Raw genomic sequence first — 19194 nt, forward strand, 5'->3', positions numbered from 1 at the left:
CAGGGAAATTGAGCTACAAAAGAGCCTACGAACTTATGCTCGCGAGTTGCTCGCTTAAATGTCTAAATGAAGATTTTCATGAGCTATGAACTTGATTTTAATCTTGAATAGTTCGTTTTGTATAGGAAGTCGTTCATAAGGTATTCAAGGACCCGGAAGACGCATATAACTTCATCGACAAGGTATGTAGGGCTTTCTCTATCTCCTTGTGGCATGACTAGAACCCGAATATGTTTCGTTGAATATATTCCTTCAAAACTCGAATTGTCGATTTCTTATGATACCAAGGCTGGTTATCCCTGTTATTACCATTTCATGTTAAGTTACCTTCTTTAAGTCCATAACTTCTCAAGTTGTCGAGTCGAGAATAACATCTATAAAGGTATGTGCCTCGTCGAAGTTAAACCGAGCATATGACCTTTAAATCAAATTGACCCTTATTTCACTCATATGTTTCCTTTATCCAGCATAACATGTACACCCTATACAATTATTACTTCTTGGTTGAAAGATAATGAACGTAGTGTCAGTAACGATAGTCGAAAGGTAACGCCGATAGGTCCCCCGATTCCTTCTATGGTGTCTCTTCTGGGGCTCGGTCTTGTATTGCACTTATATACATATGTAATTACTTTAATTACCGCACCACACTATAGTGGGCCGGGCAGGCACGTAGATGTGCACCTAGATGTATTTCTTTCATTACTGTGCCGTGTCAGATACGGTCGAGCAGGCACGTAACTGTGCATACCACTGATCAGTTGGGCAGAAATGATGATATGATGATGAGCTCACCCCACAGAGGGGTATATATTATTAGATGACATGATATGTTATAAGCCTCCACCGTGAGGAATGTTTTTACGAGCATACAGTTATATTCACGTTGCGGTTATGATTGTCCTCAGCGGCTTGTTTCAGAGTTCAGGTTGCCTCTATATATCTTCTCTTGTTATTTACATTTCTTATGTTTACACCTACCGCCCTGCATATTCAGTACATATTTTGTACTGACGCCTTTTTGTGTGTTGTGTTCATGCCTACAGGTGTTTGATAAACTAACACGTCTCCGCAGTAGGATACCGAGATTAGCAGTTCAGTGTCGCACTCCACTTCTTCGGAGTTGCTGGTTCTGAGTTTATAGGTACAGATGCATATGTGTATATATATAGTTTTGGGGTATTGTTGAGGCCCTGTCCTGGCCTGTTTACACTGTATTCTACTCTTAGAGGCTTGCAGACTAGTTGTCATACATATGTTTTGTCTGGCCTTGTCGGCCTCCTGGATAGCTGTCGTGACTGTTGATGTGGCCTTGTTGGCCTTAGATATACATATATGTTGCAGTTGGGATTTTTCTGCTTGCAGGTTGTTACGTTCATTCTTATTAATGTCATCTAGCCGCCATGTCGGCCCCATGTTCATGTTACAGTCCATAGATGCCCTGGTTGGTTTGCTCAGACCTTCGGGTGCCGAGTGTCGGCCACACCCCCAAGGTTGGGGTGTGGCATCTGCCCAACTGATCAGTGGTATGCACAGCTACGTGCCTGCGCAGCCGTATCTAACATGACACGATAATGAAAGAAATACATCTAGGTGCACATATACGTGCCTGCCAGGCTGACTATAGCGCGACACGGTAATTAAAGTAAATACATATGTATATAAGTGCAATACAAGACTGACCTCAGATGAGACATCATAGAAAGAGTCGGAGTGACCTATCGTCATTATCCTCTGACTATTGTTATTATCGCTACATTCATCATTCTTTAATCAATAGGCCAAAGAAATAAAAGTACAGGGAAACATCTTGTTATGAATAATACATAAAGCCAAAATTAGCTAAACTCTTATGAAATATGATCGACACAACTTTATCTGAAACAGTGTACCAACGGGAGGTTCGTCACCTTGAGCAATAAACAAGAAGATAAGGATTAACTCAATTAAAGGAAGTACAAACTTTAACGTGAAGTGTACCGTAACGAATATCATTCTTTATTCAATAAACAAAAGGGATACGAAATGCGAAAGGTACTTCAATACAAGCTATTCATGAGAAAAAGGGTGAGCTTAACCATTTTAGAACATAATCGACACAAGTTGAACGGAAAGTCTTTTAATTGATAACCAAAAGGAGATATGGAATGTGGAACATACTTTAGTACAAGTCATAAATGAAGTATGGGTTAGCTCAATTATCATGGAACGCGATCGATCCAAATTAACGGAACAACTTTTCAATGAAAGGTCATATGAAATCTAGTCATGCCACAAAGAGGATAGAAAGCCCTACATACCTCGTCGATAGAATTATATATGTTTTCCGAGTGCTTGAATGCCTTACAAAATATTTCCTACATAATACCAACCATTCGGGATGAAAATCAAGTTCATAGTTCATAGCTCATAGAATTCTTCATTTAGACATTTAATCGAGCAACTTGCGAGCATAAGTTAATAGGCTTATTTGTAGCTTAATTCTCCCGTAAGACGCTACCATATCCCACTTTTCTGCTCCCTCTCATCACTACGATACCATCCATATCACCACAGCTCCAAACAACCCACCATAACCATACAAAACAGCCCAACAATTAAGTTATATTCATGAGAGTTAACAAGGACTTATTCTTATGGGATTTTCTCCAATTTTCTAGGTCTAAACGTTTGGAAAGTTCAAGGAGATGTAAAGAAGGTTAAAACATACCTCAAGTGATCTAGAACACTTCAAACTATAAATTACTTCAAGACGAAGTTTTCATCCTAGAAAAAAATAGTGAAGAAATCACGATTCCGTAATCGCCATGTTGTTCTTCATGTTAAAGTTGACAGATTTGCTTTTGCTTTGGATTGAGATTGATGGAGGATTCATTGGAGAGATTTTGAGGGTTTTCCAGGTCGTGGATGGTGAGAAAATGAAGAAAAATTCGTGCAAGGGGTCTTTTATATGACCTAAAGTGAGCAGCCACCGACCTTGCTCGTTGTTCCCGCGGCAGTTTGCGTCCGTGGACGAAAATGCTAATATGTCTCTACTCCGACATAGCATCGATGAACGGTTAAATGCACTGGAAACTAGACTCATAGACTTTCGATTTGGTCCACCCTGTAAATCGAAGTTGATTGACAGAATATCTCCGCAATATCTGACCCAAATTTCAGTGAAATTTACAAACTTAACTTGCAACGCCCTTTGTCAACTTTCGTATTACGACTCGTTTGACTTCCAAACTTAACAAGTGACCATTATACGATTCAAATACTTTATATCATTACTTGCTTAGCATGTGAAACAGTCCTAATCTCACCCAAAAGTACAAGTTATCGTATTCCCAACTTGCCGACTTTAGACGAAACTCAGCCTTCTTTGATTCATTCACCCTCCAAACCTTCCGCCACTTACTAATCTTATTTATAGACTCTTATAACCATTTATATTAATAAGCTCAATCCCTTTTAACCTCAAGATAATTTCTTTTTGAACTAGTGTCGATTAACTCATAATACGACTTTAACGTATGAAATTCCGGGGTGTAACATCGGTAAGAATGGTTTGATTATGTATGGTTATTACCGATTAAATTCAACAGCTACCACATGGAATTAAAGGGTAGAAATTGAGGAACTTTGCCCAAAGTTTAAGAGCGTGAAATTAGGGATTTTGAATATCAATTTGAACTCGTATGGGTAACCTAATGATAGATTTGGTCTCGTACGGTTGTGAGTAACCTAGAAACATAATTTATTTTAGGGTTTGACAACATGGCTTAGGGTTGACTTTGACTTTGATTGAGTCTAAGAATACGAAACGGGCATCAAGGGATTCATCTAACCTGATAGATTATTCTTTTATGAAGCTCATGTGGTTGGTTTGGAATTAGAAAAAATGTTTCGTGAAGGTTAAGACATATCTAAGTCAAGGTACGTTAAGACTTTGACCTCAATGAATGAATTTTCCCAAATTTATATTGTTTGTCGTGTATTATATATATGGAAGTACCGTAAATGCGAGGTGACGAGCACTTATGTGGATATTGGGTTGTATTTGCTATAAGTATAGGCTGATTTTCATACATGTCTTGTGTGTTATTTTTTGTGCTATGACTACTTTGAGCATTTCATCATGCTAGAATAATGTTATAGGCAACATGTTTCATGCTAGTTTAACATTATGAGATATGTGAAAGTTAGATTACATGTTCAGTTGTTAGTCATGCACTGTTTATATTCGTTATAATTGCATACCTGCTTTCACACATTGATGCATTTATGACATGTGAGCTCTGTCCATATGAGTTATTGTATGACACGTGAGTTGTTTGTGCAGCGTGTGGATATGGACCTGTTCCTCATGAGTCACTGTATAACTCGGGCCTCCTGGAACGTGTACACGCAAGATTAATGAACTAGTGTCGGGATTAAATAAAGGTCGACTCTATATCACACATCCCTGATTTATGACAAGTGTTTGTTGCATATCTCATAATTATATCGTATCTGATGCATACCTTAATATGATGTACCTGTTGCATGTATTATTGTGTTGTATCTGCACGTATCTTTTCTTGTCATTTTGTACTTTACTTCTGTACAATTTATATATTGACTGCACATGTTATTAAGCAAGTATTTCAAGCTAACTGGCCTCGCGACTATCTTGTTAGAGGCGACTGATGATACTTACTGGGTACATGTTGGTGTACTCATGCTACACTTGCTTCATGTTTTACGCGGACTCTGATCCTTGCACTAGTGGAGCTCGGGAGTGATTGCTGAGTAGCGAGTTGAGACTGCCGTTATGAGCTACTTGATCAGGTCTGTAGTGTCTTGGAGTCTTTTCTTTTTGTTTATTTTATGTTGTTCTTGTACTTCCTGTTAATCAAACTTGTAATCTGGTCATAAAGTAAAGAACAATATATTTATTTCGAGCCCACAGAAAATTGTGTTTTCTTAAAGAATTTAATCCCCTCACAGTTGCCAAAGGTTTGGATTAATTCTTCCCAGGATAGAACGAAATTCTATTGTGCAATACCCGCAATGGAAATTGCAGAATTTCAGCGAACTCAACGAATGGTAGTAATCACACGACACTTACTGATTTTTTGGTTTTGAAAAGAATGCAGTATGAGGGAAAAGGAATTTGCGTTTTTTTTTTCCAGAGAATTTTCAGTGTCTAAAAAAAATGAGGCGAAGCCTCTGAAAATTTATAGCCTGTTGTTTGTTCTGAACAGGTATGGAAGCGCCTGTTCGGTGAAGGAGATGACCGTTGGAAAAAATAATTCCGTTGGAGAAAAAAAAATCCGCGAATTTAATGAATTAAGTTAAATTTCGCGTGAATTAATTAATATCCGGATTGGAAATAGAAAATGGAAATAAAATAAATTTGGTCCAAAAATATTATCAATCAATCAGATCATTTGACCAAATCCAAATCCAAATCCAAAGCCGAGCGACGACGACGGCGCGAGGGGTGGTCCTCTTCTCAACCCTTTATGATCTAGAGAATGTGTTGCTTAATATAAGCACACACATAACACTTTCAACCACCAATATAGGAGAAGTGTTCACTTGAAAGATTGTTTTTTTCAAACTTTCATTTCCCGCCACTTTTGTTTCCCTCCATTTCCCAATTCATACTTCACCTTTAAAGTCCCTCACTTAATGCATTTGTGGACTTTAAACTTAACAATCCCCCACATGAATGGGGAATGGCTATATATGCAACATGCCAAAAAAAAAAAAAAAACTTGTGTGATTACAGGTAAGGATTAACCGCATCTGGGTAAGTAGGTTTCCCTTTGAACTTTCCATAGTGAACATACATCGGATATACTCGATCAATCGGTAGATTTGATATCTTTGAACCGTCGATCTTTAATGTATATCTAGACAACATATGTCACACACTTAACCCTTAACCATTCTTGGTTCTCATTGTTGTGTTCGTTTTAGCCTTGAACACCGCCTGGTTTCATGAGTGTGTAGAGAACTGGCCTTATTCTAATTCTCCTTGAAGCGGCTTCTACTTCACACTCATATAGGTGATTCCTAAACGTGTCATCCTATAGATACACAATTTGCTATACTTCGTATCAAACTTAGAAACCATTAAAAAGCCTTTGCGCTTTATCCTTGTTCCTGAACATTGTCTTATCATGAGAATGGATTGAGTTTGACGACAATGTTGAATTGTCATTCATAACTTTGTTTGATCTCCTTGAACCTAGATCTTGGGATTTCCAGTCAACTAGGTGGAGTTACCATTATTATGACTTGTTCTTGGCCATAATCTCATTCCCTTTGATGATTTATCAACCGCCTCTCTAGTTAGGCCTTTTGTAAGTGGATCCGACACATTATCCTTTGACTTTACATAGTCAATTGTGATAATTCCACTAGAGAGTAATTGTCTAACGGTATTATGTCTTCGTCGTATGTGACGAGATTTGTCGTTATACATGACGCTTCCAGCCCTTCCTATTGCAGCTTGACTATCACAATGTATGCATATAGGTGCCACTGGTTTAGGCCAAAACGGAATGTCTTCCAAGAAATTCTGTAGCCATTCAGCTTCCTCACCAGCTTTATCCAAAGCTATAAATTTTGACTCCATTGTAGAGCGAGCAATACATGTTTGCTTGGACGATTTCCAAGAAACTGCTCCTCCTCCAATAGTGAAAACATATCCACTTGTGGATTTGACTTCAGATGATCCGGTGATCCAATTTGCATCACTATATCCTTCAATTACCGCAGGATATTTATTATAGTGCAAAACATAGTCTTGGGTGTATTGTAAATACCCCAAAACTCTTTTCATTGCCATCCAATGAGTTTGGTCAGGATTACTTGTGTAACGACTCAATTTACTTATTGCACAAGCTATATCTGGTCGTGTACAGTTCATAATGTACATCAAACTTCCCAACACTCGAGCATAGTCTAACTGAGACTTGCTTTGACCTTGGTTCTTTGTAAGAGCTAGGTTCACGTCAATTGGAGTCTTTGCAATGTTAAACTCCAGATACTTGAATTTTTCAAGTACCATCTTAACATAGTGAGTTTGTGACAATGCTAGACCTTGTGGAGTTCTATGGATCTTAATTCCTAGAATTAAATCAGCAACTCCTAAGTCTTTCATATCAAACTTACTAGCAAGCATACGCTTAGTGGCATTTATATCGGCAATGTCTTTACTCATTATCAACATATCATCAACATACAGGCAAACAATGACTAAGTGATTTGGAACGTTCTTAACATAAACACATTTATCACATTCATTAATTTTAAATCCATTTGCCAACATTGTTTGGTCAAATTTTGCATGCCATTGTTTGGGTGCTTGCTTAAGTCCATAAAGTGACTTAACAAGTCGACACACCTTCTTCTCTTTTCCGGGAGTTATGAACCCTTCGGGTTGATCCATATAGATTTCTTCCTCTAACTCTCCATTCAAGAAGGCTGTTTTTACGTCCATTTGATGGATATGGAGTCCGTACACCGCAACCAACGCTATCAACACCCGAATGGATGTTATCCTTGTTACTGGTGAGTATGTATCAAAATAATCAAGACCTTCTCGTTGTCTGAATCCTTTGACAACGAGTCTTGCCTTATATTTATCACCAGTGCCATCATCTTTCATTTTCTTCTTGAAAATCCATTTGGAGCCTAAAGGTTTGTTTCCCGGAGGAAGATCAATCAGTTCCCATGTATGATTGTTTAATATGGATTCTATTTCACTATTGATTGCCTCTTTCCAATATTGTGCTTCGGAGGAGGACATTGCTTCTTTGAAAGTTTGAGGCTCATTCTTTACTAAGAATGTCAAAAAGTTTGGACCAAAAGAAGTCGATGTTCTTTGACGTTTGCTACGTCTTGGATTCTATTCGTTAGGCATATTTTTCGTTGTTTCTTCCCGAGGTCGTTTAGGTCTTTCACCAGACGACTCACATTCTATTTTATACGGATAAATATTCTCAAAAAATTCAGCATTATCAGATTCCATTACCGTATTAACATGAATGTCGGGATTTTCTGACTTATGAACCAGAAAACGATACGCTTTACTATTGGTGGCGTATCATATAAAAACACAATCAATGGTTTTTGGTCCAATTTTTACCCTTTTGGGTTTAGGAATTTGTACCTTGGCTAAACACCCCCACACTTTGAAATATTTTAAGCTAGGATTTCTACCTTTCCATTGTTCATATGGAATGGACTTTGTTTTGCTATGGGGCACTCGGTTGAGTATTCGGCTTGCTGTAAGGATAGCTTCGCCCCACAAGTTTTGCGGTAAACCAGAACTTATTAATAAGGCATTCATCATTTCCTTCAACGTTCGATTCTTTCTTTCCGCAATTCCATTGGATTGTGGGGTGTATGGGGCAGTAGTTTGATGAATTATTCCATATTCTAAGCATATTTCTTCAAAGGGAGATTCATACTCTCCACCCCTATCACTTCTAATCATTTTGATTTTCTTGTTCAGTTGTGTTTCGACTTCATTTTTGTATTGTTTAAATGCATTAATAGCTTCATCTTTGCTATTAAGTAAATACACATAGCAATAACGAATGCTATCGTCAATAAAAGTTATACAGTACTTTTTCCCACCGCGTGATGGTGTTGACTTCATATCACAAATGTCGGTATGAATCAAGTCTAAAGGATTGGAATTCCTTTCAATAGACTTATAAGGATGCTTAGCATACTTGGATTCAACACATACTTGACATTTGGACTTATTGCATTCAAACTTAGGAAGTATTTCCAAGTTAATCATTTTTCGCAATGTTTTATAATTAACGTGTCCCAAACGTGCATGCCATAAACTATTTGACTCAAGTAAATAAGATGAAGGAGAAATTTTATTCATATCAACTGAGATTACATTGAGTTTGAAAAGGCCCTCTATGAGGTAGCCCTTTCCAAAATACATATCGTTTTCACTAACAACAACCTTATCAGAAACAAAAACACATTTAAATCCATTCTTGACTAGTAGTGAAGTTGAGACTAAGTTCTTCCGCATTTCTGGAACATGAAGGACATTCTTGAGCGTCACAATATTTCCAGACATCATCTTCAAGGCAATGTTGCCTATTCCCTCGATTTTGGCAGTAGCAGAATTGGCCATGAAGATCGTCTCATTGGGGCCAATTGCATCATAAGACGAAAAGAATTCCTTGTTAGAACACACATGGCGAGTAGCACCCGAGTCTATCCACCATTCTCGTGGGTTACCTACCAAGTTACATTCGGACAACATGGCACATAGATTATCCACTTCATTGTTCATTTCAGCCATATTGGCTTGACCTTTTTTCTTCTCCTTATCCTTTTTCGGAGCACGACAGTCTGAAGCCATGTGTCCAATTTTGCCGCAATTGTAACAACTTCCTTTGAATTTCTTCTTGCTTGGAACATTCTTCCCTCCAGAAGGCCGCTTCCTTTTCTTTGAACTTGTAGAGGCAGTTTCAACGATGTTTGCCCCCATTATTGCTTGTTTGCCATTGGCCTTCTTCTCAGCAGTTCTGTTGTCTTCCTCAATTCTAAGACGGACGATTAGATCTTCTAATGTCATTTCCTTACGTTTGTGTTTTAAGTAGTTTTTAAAATCCTTCCACGAAGGCGGCAATTTCTCAATAAAGGCCGCAACCTGGAAAGCTCCATTGACTACCATTCCTTCCGCAAGCAGATCATGTGTAATCACTTGAAGTTCCTGGACTTGTGACATGACAGATTTATTATCTACCATTTTAAAGTCCAAAAACTTCGCAGCAACAAACTTTTTCAACCCAGCATCCTCGGTCTTATACTTCTTGTCCAAAGCATTCCATAATTCCTTAGACGTCTTACAGCCGCTATAAACATTATAAAGACCATCATCCAGCCCATTGAGAATATAGTTTTTACATAGAAAATCCATGCCTCTGTCACGATGAAACGTTCGTTGTCCGGAGTTTCTTCTGGTAGAACAGGAACTTCCTCAGTAATAAATTTTTGCAGACTGAGGGTTGTTAAATAGAAGAACATTTTCTGTTGCCAGCGTTTAAAGTCTATCCCAGAAAACTTTCCGGGCTTCTCTGCCTCAGCCATCGCAGGGACAGTTGTGGTGCGACTGGAAGAGGCGACAGTCTTAGCACCAGAACCAGTAGCATTCTCGACAGTGATATCAGCCATTTTTTCTGTTTGACAACAAAACAGAAGCAGAATCAATAAATAGAACGCACAAAGTAATAACGTCGATGAAGTTTTTATATTCTTCTAACCGAACACACAAAGTAATAACCTCGATGAAATTTTTATATCTTCGAATCGAGTAGATTACTGGAGTAGAAAATCCGAGGATTTTAGTCTCCAACCAGAACAGAATATTAGATGAAACAGAAGTATTAGTAAGTTAAATTCTTTAAGTTTGTACTTCCTGTTAATCAAACTTGTAATCTGGTCATAAAGTAAAGAACAATACATTTATTTCGAGCCCACAGAAAACTGTGTTTCCTTAAAGAATTTAATCCCCTCACAGTTGCCAAAGGTTTGGATTAATTCTTCCCAGGATAGAATGAAATTCTATTGTGCAATACCGGCAATGGAAATTGCAGAATTTCAGCGAACTCAACGAATGGTAGTAATCACACGACACTTACTGATTTTTTGGTTTTGAAAAGAATGCAGTATGAGGGAAAAGGAATTTGCGTTTTTTTTTCCAGAGAATTTTCAGTGTCTAAAAAAAATGAGGCGAAGCCTCTGAAAATTTATAGCCTGTTGTTTGTTCTGAACAGGTATGGAAGCGCCTGTTCGGTGAAGGAGATGACCGTTGGTCATCGTTATGTCCGTTGGAAAAAATAATTCCGTTGGAGAAAAAAAAAATCCGCGAATTTAATGAATTAAGTTAAATTTCGCGTGAATTAATTAATATCCGGATTGGAAATAGAAAATGGAAATAAAATAAATTTGGTCCAAAAATATTATCAATCAATCAGATCATTTGACCAAATCCAAATCCAAATCCAAAATGATCTAGAGAATGTGTTGCTTAATATAAGCACACACATAACACTTTCAACCACCAATATGGGAGAAGTGTTTACTTGAAAGATTGTTTTTTCAAACTTTCATTTCCCGCCACTTTTGTTTCCCTCCATTTCCCAATTCATACTTCACCTTTAAAGTCTCTCACTTAATGCATTTGTGGACTTTAAACTTAACAGTTCTCAGTTCAGACAATATGTTTTATTGAGACATTTGTAGCAGACCATTCGTAGAGGCTCATCATTTGTAATATTATACCCTAGGGTTATATGGATCTTTCCGCACTTACTTGGTTTCGAAACTTTTAATTGTACTATTTTACTTGCTTTCAAACTTATCTATGCTTTTTGAATAACTAATTAGAAATTTGTGCTTTTTGGTCCACCTAATGGGTTGGATTAGGTGTTACCGTCAATTAGACAAACTAAATAGTACTAAAAGAAAAGGAAGGGGAAAGAATGACCTAATAAGAATCGAATATTAATGCACGTACTAGCAACGAGTGAATGATCACTTAAGTGCCAAGATTTTATAGATAGAATAAGTTGCTTCATTTGTCCATTTGGCTCGGAAAATAGACATGTGGGCTACACTATAATTCACACATTATTGTTTGAACCCGCCACATTAAATAGTTACGAGTTGGTCTTCTAAGAGACTATCACATATTAAACGTGCAACTAGAAATCTAGAATATGTACAAGGATGTATGTCAAATGCTTGTGGGAAAATGCCACACAAAATTGTACTTTAATTTGCCCATTATATCTTTACATTGACAGGTCACACACTTTAAATTAAATTAAGACTCTAATTTGAAAATAATATTCATGACACACAATGCGTCATCTCTCTACAATTATAGATAACTATACATAAAAAGGTGAGATTGATAACCAAAAAATAAGACATATTAACCCTGCACATGTTAATCAAATTGTTTTGATAGTTTAAAAATTCATAATAGTACACCATCATTATATACAAATTAGATATTCAACAATCACCTCAACTTAAGGAAGCAATTGATACTATTAAGTGATAGAATTAAGATTGATCTTCTCTTGCATGGGCTAGGACTTGCCTAAAATTATGTTAAGAAGCTGGCGAAAGGTGGATTCATCACAAGGAAGAAGAATTCTATTTGTGTTATGAAAACCGTATTCTTCTGCAGCCTTATCAAGAAGCTTTTGGAACAATGGATTCTTCAAGTAAGATGTTGGAACAACAAACCTTGTCATTTCACTTCCCACATACACCACAAAGTGCCCCTTTGGAGCTCTATTTTTAGCATCAACTAATTCTACTTTCTTTTGCATTCGAAAAATCAAGAAGATAAAATTGATAATTTAGTCAAGGATATGAAGATGAAAGAGATATATAGTGAGATGTATATATAGAAAGTTGAGTAAGTGTGCCCATATTGTGGTACTACAAGATAAGGTAAGTACATATAGAAGTAAAAGAATGAAGCCAAAACGTGGAGTTATCTACTGTTTGTGTCCAATGCAAAATGGATTGAATACTGAGAAGAATGGGAAAGAATAGAGTGGGGAGAAGTCTAAGTTTGCTAGGGCTTAGTGGTGATGAATGAAACTGCTGCCAAAACTATTGCCATACCATTTCACTTAATTCAAATCCATCCAGAGTATATATATATAAATACATGCAGAGAGAAAACCATCATTTTCTTGTTTGAGGACAGACAGTGAAAACAATTTCAATTTCCCCTGTCAAGTTAGATGACCTACGATAACATGTAATTTCTTGTATCATGCCTACTATGATAGCCTGAAAAAAGATTAATACCTTGCTATAATCGACTAAATTTAGTAGTATAAAAATTCTTTATACTTTAGTGCACAAAACTTAAACCAATTAATATTCTGTACTCATGGACTGTCTCTTTTGAAACTAGAGTTCCATATTTCCAAGTAGAATCATGATCTTAGACATACTCTGTAGTTTATGCTATTTGATTATTTATTGTTGGATCAGAAATTCCCTGCAGGAAGTCATAAGATATATGAGTGTGCATGAGAGTCAGATGAATTGCGCATCATGCTTATATATAAAGACAGAATTAGATTAAACAAAGGAAAGGACTTTCTATGGGAATAAGGGCTCTTTCTTATTGCATAATATTATAGAAATATATGCTTTAATACTCAACCTCAATGTCTTATTGACTAGATGCCCCCCCCCCCCCCCGGGTCTCTCTCTCTCTCTGCCTTACGGCTCTTGATCATGTCGTCCACCTTAGGGTAAGTTGTTATATATACACAAAAATAGCTAAATGCATCTTTAGTGTGATGTTGAGGACTATGGGAGCTTGGGAGAGTAGTGGGGAGGCGATCAACATGTGGGATAGGACGGCCAGTTGCATTAGGGAAGCAGCTAGAGAGGTGCTGGGGGTCTTGAAGGATAGCCGTGGTCGGCACCGAGGGGACTGGTGGTGGAATGGAGAAGTTCAAGAGAAGGTGGAAGCAAAGAAGGTGGCGTATGCGAAACTGGTAGACAGCAAGGATGATGAGGAGAAGCGAACGAATAGGGAATTGTATAAGATGGCGAGGAAGGAGGCAAAGTTAGCGGTTACGGCGGCAAAGACAACAGCTTTTGAACGCTTGTATGCAGAACTAAAGGACAAAGACGGAGGATACGAAGTTGTACCGACTAGCCAAAGCGAGGGAGAGGAGGGCGCGTGACTTGGATCAGGTGAAGTGCATCAAGGACGAGGATGGCAGGGTACTGGTGGAGAATGCTCTCATTAGACGGAGATGACAGTCATACTTCCACAAACTCTTGAACGACAAAGGGGACAGAGATATTGTGTTGGGAGATTTGGAGTACTCCGAGAGGTGTCGTGATTTTGGATATTGTAGGAGTATAAAGGTTGAGGAAGTTAAGGGTGATGTTCGTAGGATGAGTAGGGGAAGAGCGACCGGGCCCGATGAGATTCCTGGGGAGTTTTGGAAGACTGCAGGTAGGGCAGGTTTGGAGTGGTTGACTCGGTTATTTAATGTCATCATTAAGACGACTAAGATGCCCGAAGAATGGCGATGCAGTACAATGATTCCATTGTACAAGAACAAGGGCGACATTAAAAGTTGCAACAACTACAAAGGGATCAAGTTACTAAGCCACACTATGAAAGTGTGGGAAAGGGTGGTGGAGATGAGGGTGAGGAGAGACGTGTCTATCTCAGAGAAACAGTTCGGATTCATGCCGGGGCGCTCAACTACAGAAGCTATTCATCTTGTACGGAGACTGGTGGAGTCGTATAGGGAGAGGAAGAGGGATTTTCACATGGTATTCATCGACCTAGAAAAGGCATACGACAAAGTGCCGAGAGAGGTTCTATGGAGATGCTTGGAGGCTAGAGGTGTACCTGTGGCGTACATTAGGGCGATCAAGGACATGTATGATGGGGCCAAGACCAGGGTAAGGAATATGGGAGGAGACTCAGAGCACTTTCCAGTGGTGATGAGTTGCACCAGGGATCAGCTCTTAGCCCATTTTTATTTTCCTTGGTAATGGATAGATTGACGCGACAAATTGAAGGTGAGGTGCCATGGTGTATGTTATTTGCGGATGACATAGTCCTGATTGACGAGTCTCACAGCGGAGTTAACGCTAAGCTGGAGGTTTGGAGACAAACTCTGGAGTCTAAAGGGTTCAAGTTGAGTAGGACCAAGACAGGATACTTGGAGTGCAAGTTCAGTGATACAGTGCATGAGGCGGACGTGGAAGTGAAGCTTGGCACCCAGGTCATACAGAAGAAAGATAGTTTCAGGTATCTTGGGTCTGTTATACAAGGAAATGAGGAGATTGATGATGACGTCACACACTGTATTGGTGCAAGGTGGATGAAATAGAGGCTTGCCTCCGGAGTGTTGTGTGACAAGAAGGTGCCACCAAAACTTAAAGGCAAGTTCTACAAAGTGGTGGTTAGACCAAGTATGTTGTATGGGGCGGAGTGTTGGCCAGTCAAGAAATCTCATGTTCAGAAGATGAAAGTGGCAAAAATGAGAATGTTGCGATGGATGTGTGGGCCCACTAGGAGCGATAGGATTAGTAATGAAGTCATCTGAGACAAGGTTGGAGTAGCCTCAGTGGAAGACAAGATACGGGAAGCGAGGTGTTGCTCCCAAACGCACACGCAAGTATACGTGGTCGTACAAGTAATATAGACTGTTAAGTCCAGATATCGATCCCACAGAGACTTAGATTCTACTGTTAAACTAATTCAAATTCGAATGAAACTATTCAAGAAAGTGAAAACCAAGATTGTTTGTTGTACTAAACTAAAACTGAAAAGTAAACAATTTGCGATGGGTGTTTTTATGACTGGGACTATGTCGACAAAGATTGTAAGAAATATTAGATGAGAGAAAGATCTAGGGTTATGGCTTTCGACAATCCAGTTGATCTTCAGACAATTCCACCTATTTTATTTTCTGGGTTACTAGTTAACGGGTTAATTATGCTTTATGATATTCTCTCGAACTACTCACAAGCTTGTAGATGTTACCATAACGCCTATATCTCTATGGTCATCAGAGGTAACAAGAACACGTTTATTTCTCCGTTTTTAACTAAGTAGGGCTAAAGGGTATATCTCTATCCTCATTAGCGAAACGATTAAATCGAACAAACTCTATTTATTCTTATTACGTACGTGAATTCCCTTTCTCAAGTTCAATTCACGCACCACAGATAGTGTCTAACTATTGGCCAGATAATCAAACAATTAAAACCAAGAATAAATAAGCAACCCACAATATGGAAAATCAATAGATAATAATCGTCATCAAATCAACTTTCAATTCTTTCGCCACAACCCTAGAACTAGGAGATTTAGCTACTTATGATTCGATCATAGACAAAAGAAGCCATGAATAAACTAGGGTTGAAAAAGATGAAAAATAAAATAACCTAAAGAGAGAAAAAGAAGAACGGTGGCTTACAAATCCTTCAATAATCCCAGAATACCGTTCTCAGCTATAAAAACGTCTATATATAGGCTAGGGTAAAAATAATAAAAAAGGAATCCAAATCCTAGTCTAATCGGGAAAACATCCGCAGAGTCCCGCTTTCCTTCCGCATCGCGGAAGGATCGCGCAATGATCTGCAACTTCTCGCCTTCTTCACGCGATGCGGGTCGATCGCGCACCCTGATGACTGAGTTTAGTTGTTCCGCTTTCTTCACGCGATGCGGGTCGATGGCCTGAATTTCTGGAGCTTCTCGCGATCCTTCCGCGATGCGGAAGGAAAGCGAGGATCTGCGGTCGATTAACTCTCATTTTCAGTTCGTCGTTTTCGTTCGTCGACTCTTCACCTCAGCCAATCGACATATGCAACGAATTCCAATCACTTCAAGCACATTTCCCAGCATTTGTCGTCATCGTACCTATACATATAAAATATAACGACATAAGTTCAAATACGACGGTTACTTCATGAATTAAGCGATAAAAGTCATAAGAAGAAGTTGTAATACGACACAAAACATGATATTTGTGCCAAATATCACCACCCCCACTTAGACTCTGCTCGCCCTCGAGCAGACACAAACCAACATCAGACTACACTTCTAGCTCACTCATTCAAATAGGTCTGCAACGAGATTCGGCTAGTATGGCTAACTCTTGAAGCGAGATTTTCAAAACAAACCAGCGACCCAGATTGCGAAAGCCATGCCAAAGGTTTAAAAACAAAACTCATTTTCAGCACCAAGTACTTCTTCTCAACGAAAACATTTCGAATTTCAAAACAGTTTGACTCAACAACACCACTTTAACGCATATAGGTAACCTTATGATCGAGAAATCAACACTTCACCATTCTATTGCTAATTATGTGCCCTCACCTCAACAAAGTAGTCCATATCTCATCAAGAAATACATGTTTAAATCAATGGACCTGAAATCAATAAATGCACTCACTCTCGCAAAGAACATCACATGTAATGTACGACATACCATATGCTTGCCCGTAGTGTAACCACTCTACTAATACAAGTAAGACGAGCCTAGAATCAAGTAGGACTTCGAGGGTTGTAATGTAGGCTACGAGACGGGTAGGGATTATTTGGATAATAGTGACTAACCTCCCAAAGCACTTTAATACTTATACATTCGTCATTCTTGCACGCTTTCTTTATTAGCCCTTATTCGATACCAACCAACCTTTAAGTTTCTCCCCATTCACCCATTTTCTTTGTTTAAGCACCACTCTTTTTAAAATCACACCAGTTAGAAGGGATTTTTTTTTATGGATCAATTCCCAACTAACACGTGAATTAGTTCTGTTCATTCGGTGCTCTTATTGTCTTCCTAGATTACAGTTAACAACCATTTCCCCTCTTTTCGCCTCCCAACTCCCATTATGCATGTAAATTGATTAAAGTGCTTCAGGAGTGTTTTGGATCAAACATTGAGTGCTGTAGAACGAAAGGGTAAGGCTAATTAACTGCTATCAAAGAAGAGGCTAACGGCTCAACGGGGTTAACTAGGGTGTTATTTGCACGCTGGTAGGATAACTTTTGAAGCTTTTTAGTGACTAATCAAAGAAACGCCTCTATCACTTTCTAGGCTCAACCAAACTTCATTTCGCTTTGTGCACACACAGGGCAAGTTCTAGATGTCAATACCAAACATGGATTCAAAAACGAAACCTTACTCACACATGGCACATAATCAACGCAAGAAGGATCTGGTTGTCCCTCGAAACAATCAAACACAATGGAAATCAACAATGCCAAGTGGGTCATACGAGTCAACACAAAAACCATTTTCAAGTGTTTCCAAGAAAAGTAATACAAGTTCACGGCATGCTTTCATAAAACATTTCAAGATCGCTCATATGCCAAGACTTTACCTATCCCGTGCACCTAGCATTTGAATGTACCTAGCCTACGGACTGATTTTCGCTCAAGCAGGTTGTCATCCACCCGTCATCAGGAACATCCCTTTCTATGACTATAAAAGAAAAAATCTACCTACGCCCGGTTCAAAGCCCCCCCCCCCCCCCCCCCACCCCCCTCGGGAAAGAACTGTGGCCATAAGAAAACCAAAGGGGGTGGATGATGAATGCCTACTAATGGGGGACTTAAGAAGTTATCAAAGAAAAATAAAGAAAATAAAATCTTTTTTAAATTTTTCCACTTTCTATATATATATATATATATATATATATATTTGGCACTAAGATGCAAAACGAAAAAAAAAAAACCTAAGGCATACTAATCATCATCCGCAACCTCAAAACATGTTGTTACAAACCAGGGACGTATTTTCCCACCCCAGACTTAAAACTATGCAATGCCCTCAATGCATGTATATTTGAAATCAAATAAAGCTCCATCAAGGTAAGAAATACTCCCTGGGGCCCACTAGGGCCTAGCTAGCAACATGCTCTCATTATCAAGAGGCAAATGACCCCACACTTAAAACTCTGGCATGCTCCTCAGCTTTCAACTTTGGGTACTCAGACTTCCCCTAATCCTCATGGCATGACATGAATCAACTTTTTCCTCCACCTCGAACTTATGAATTTCACCCCTAATTTTGCATCCAATTTTCTATCTCGCTTCTGGGGTGGTGGTGTGAAAATAAAAGAACCAATCAATAGATATCGTTTCTTGAACTTCTTGGCCCTTAAGTGAGGAATGTCGCTTTGTCTTTTCAGTGTGGCAAATTTCAGGATGTAAGACTCTTGTTTCTCATCTCTACAATTCTTCATCGGCGTGGAGGGCTCGATTTCCATGTCGCCAACCAAACATAATGTAGAAAAGTGTTTAGAATGAGGACCAACACGCCCCAACTCTAAAACTGCATTATTTTTTACATCCTCACTTTTGTACACTTCCTCAACAATGACATCATCAACAAAGATCCGATCGAATGGTTGGAGTTCCTCTATCTGCTCCACATGCAGGCCACTATCCAAGGTAATATGTAGTTGGGCATCAAACACCTCAACCTTTTTATTCATATGTGCCTGCAAGCCATGGATATCTGAGCCAAATTGGTCTATCTCTTGTCCGAGCTCAGTTCTACCTTTTATCAGTTATGTAGCCATGTTTGTAAGACCATCACGGAGAAACCCATGAAATTTCATTTGTTGATCTTGTTCTGTTAGCCAAGATTG

The sequence above is a fragment of the Lycium barbarum genome, chromosome 2 (genome assembly GCF_019175385.1).
Source record: "Lycium barbarum isolate Lr01 chromosome 2, ASM1917538v2, whole genome shotgun sequence".
Lineage (NCBI taxonomy): Eukaryota > Viridiplantae > Streptophyta > Magnoliopsida > Solanales > Solanaceae > Lycium > Lycium barbarum.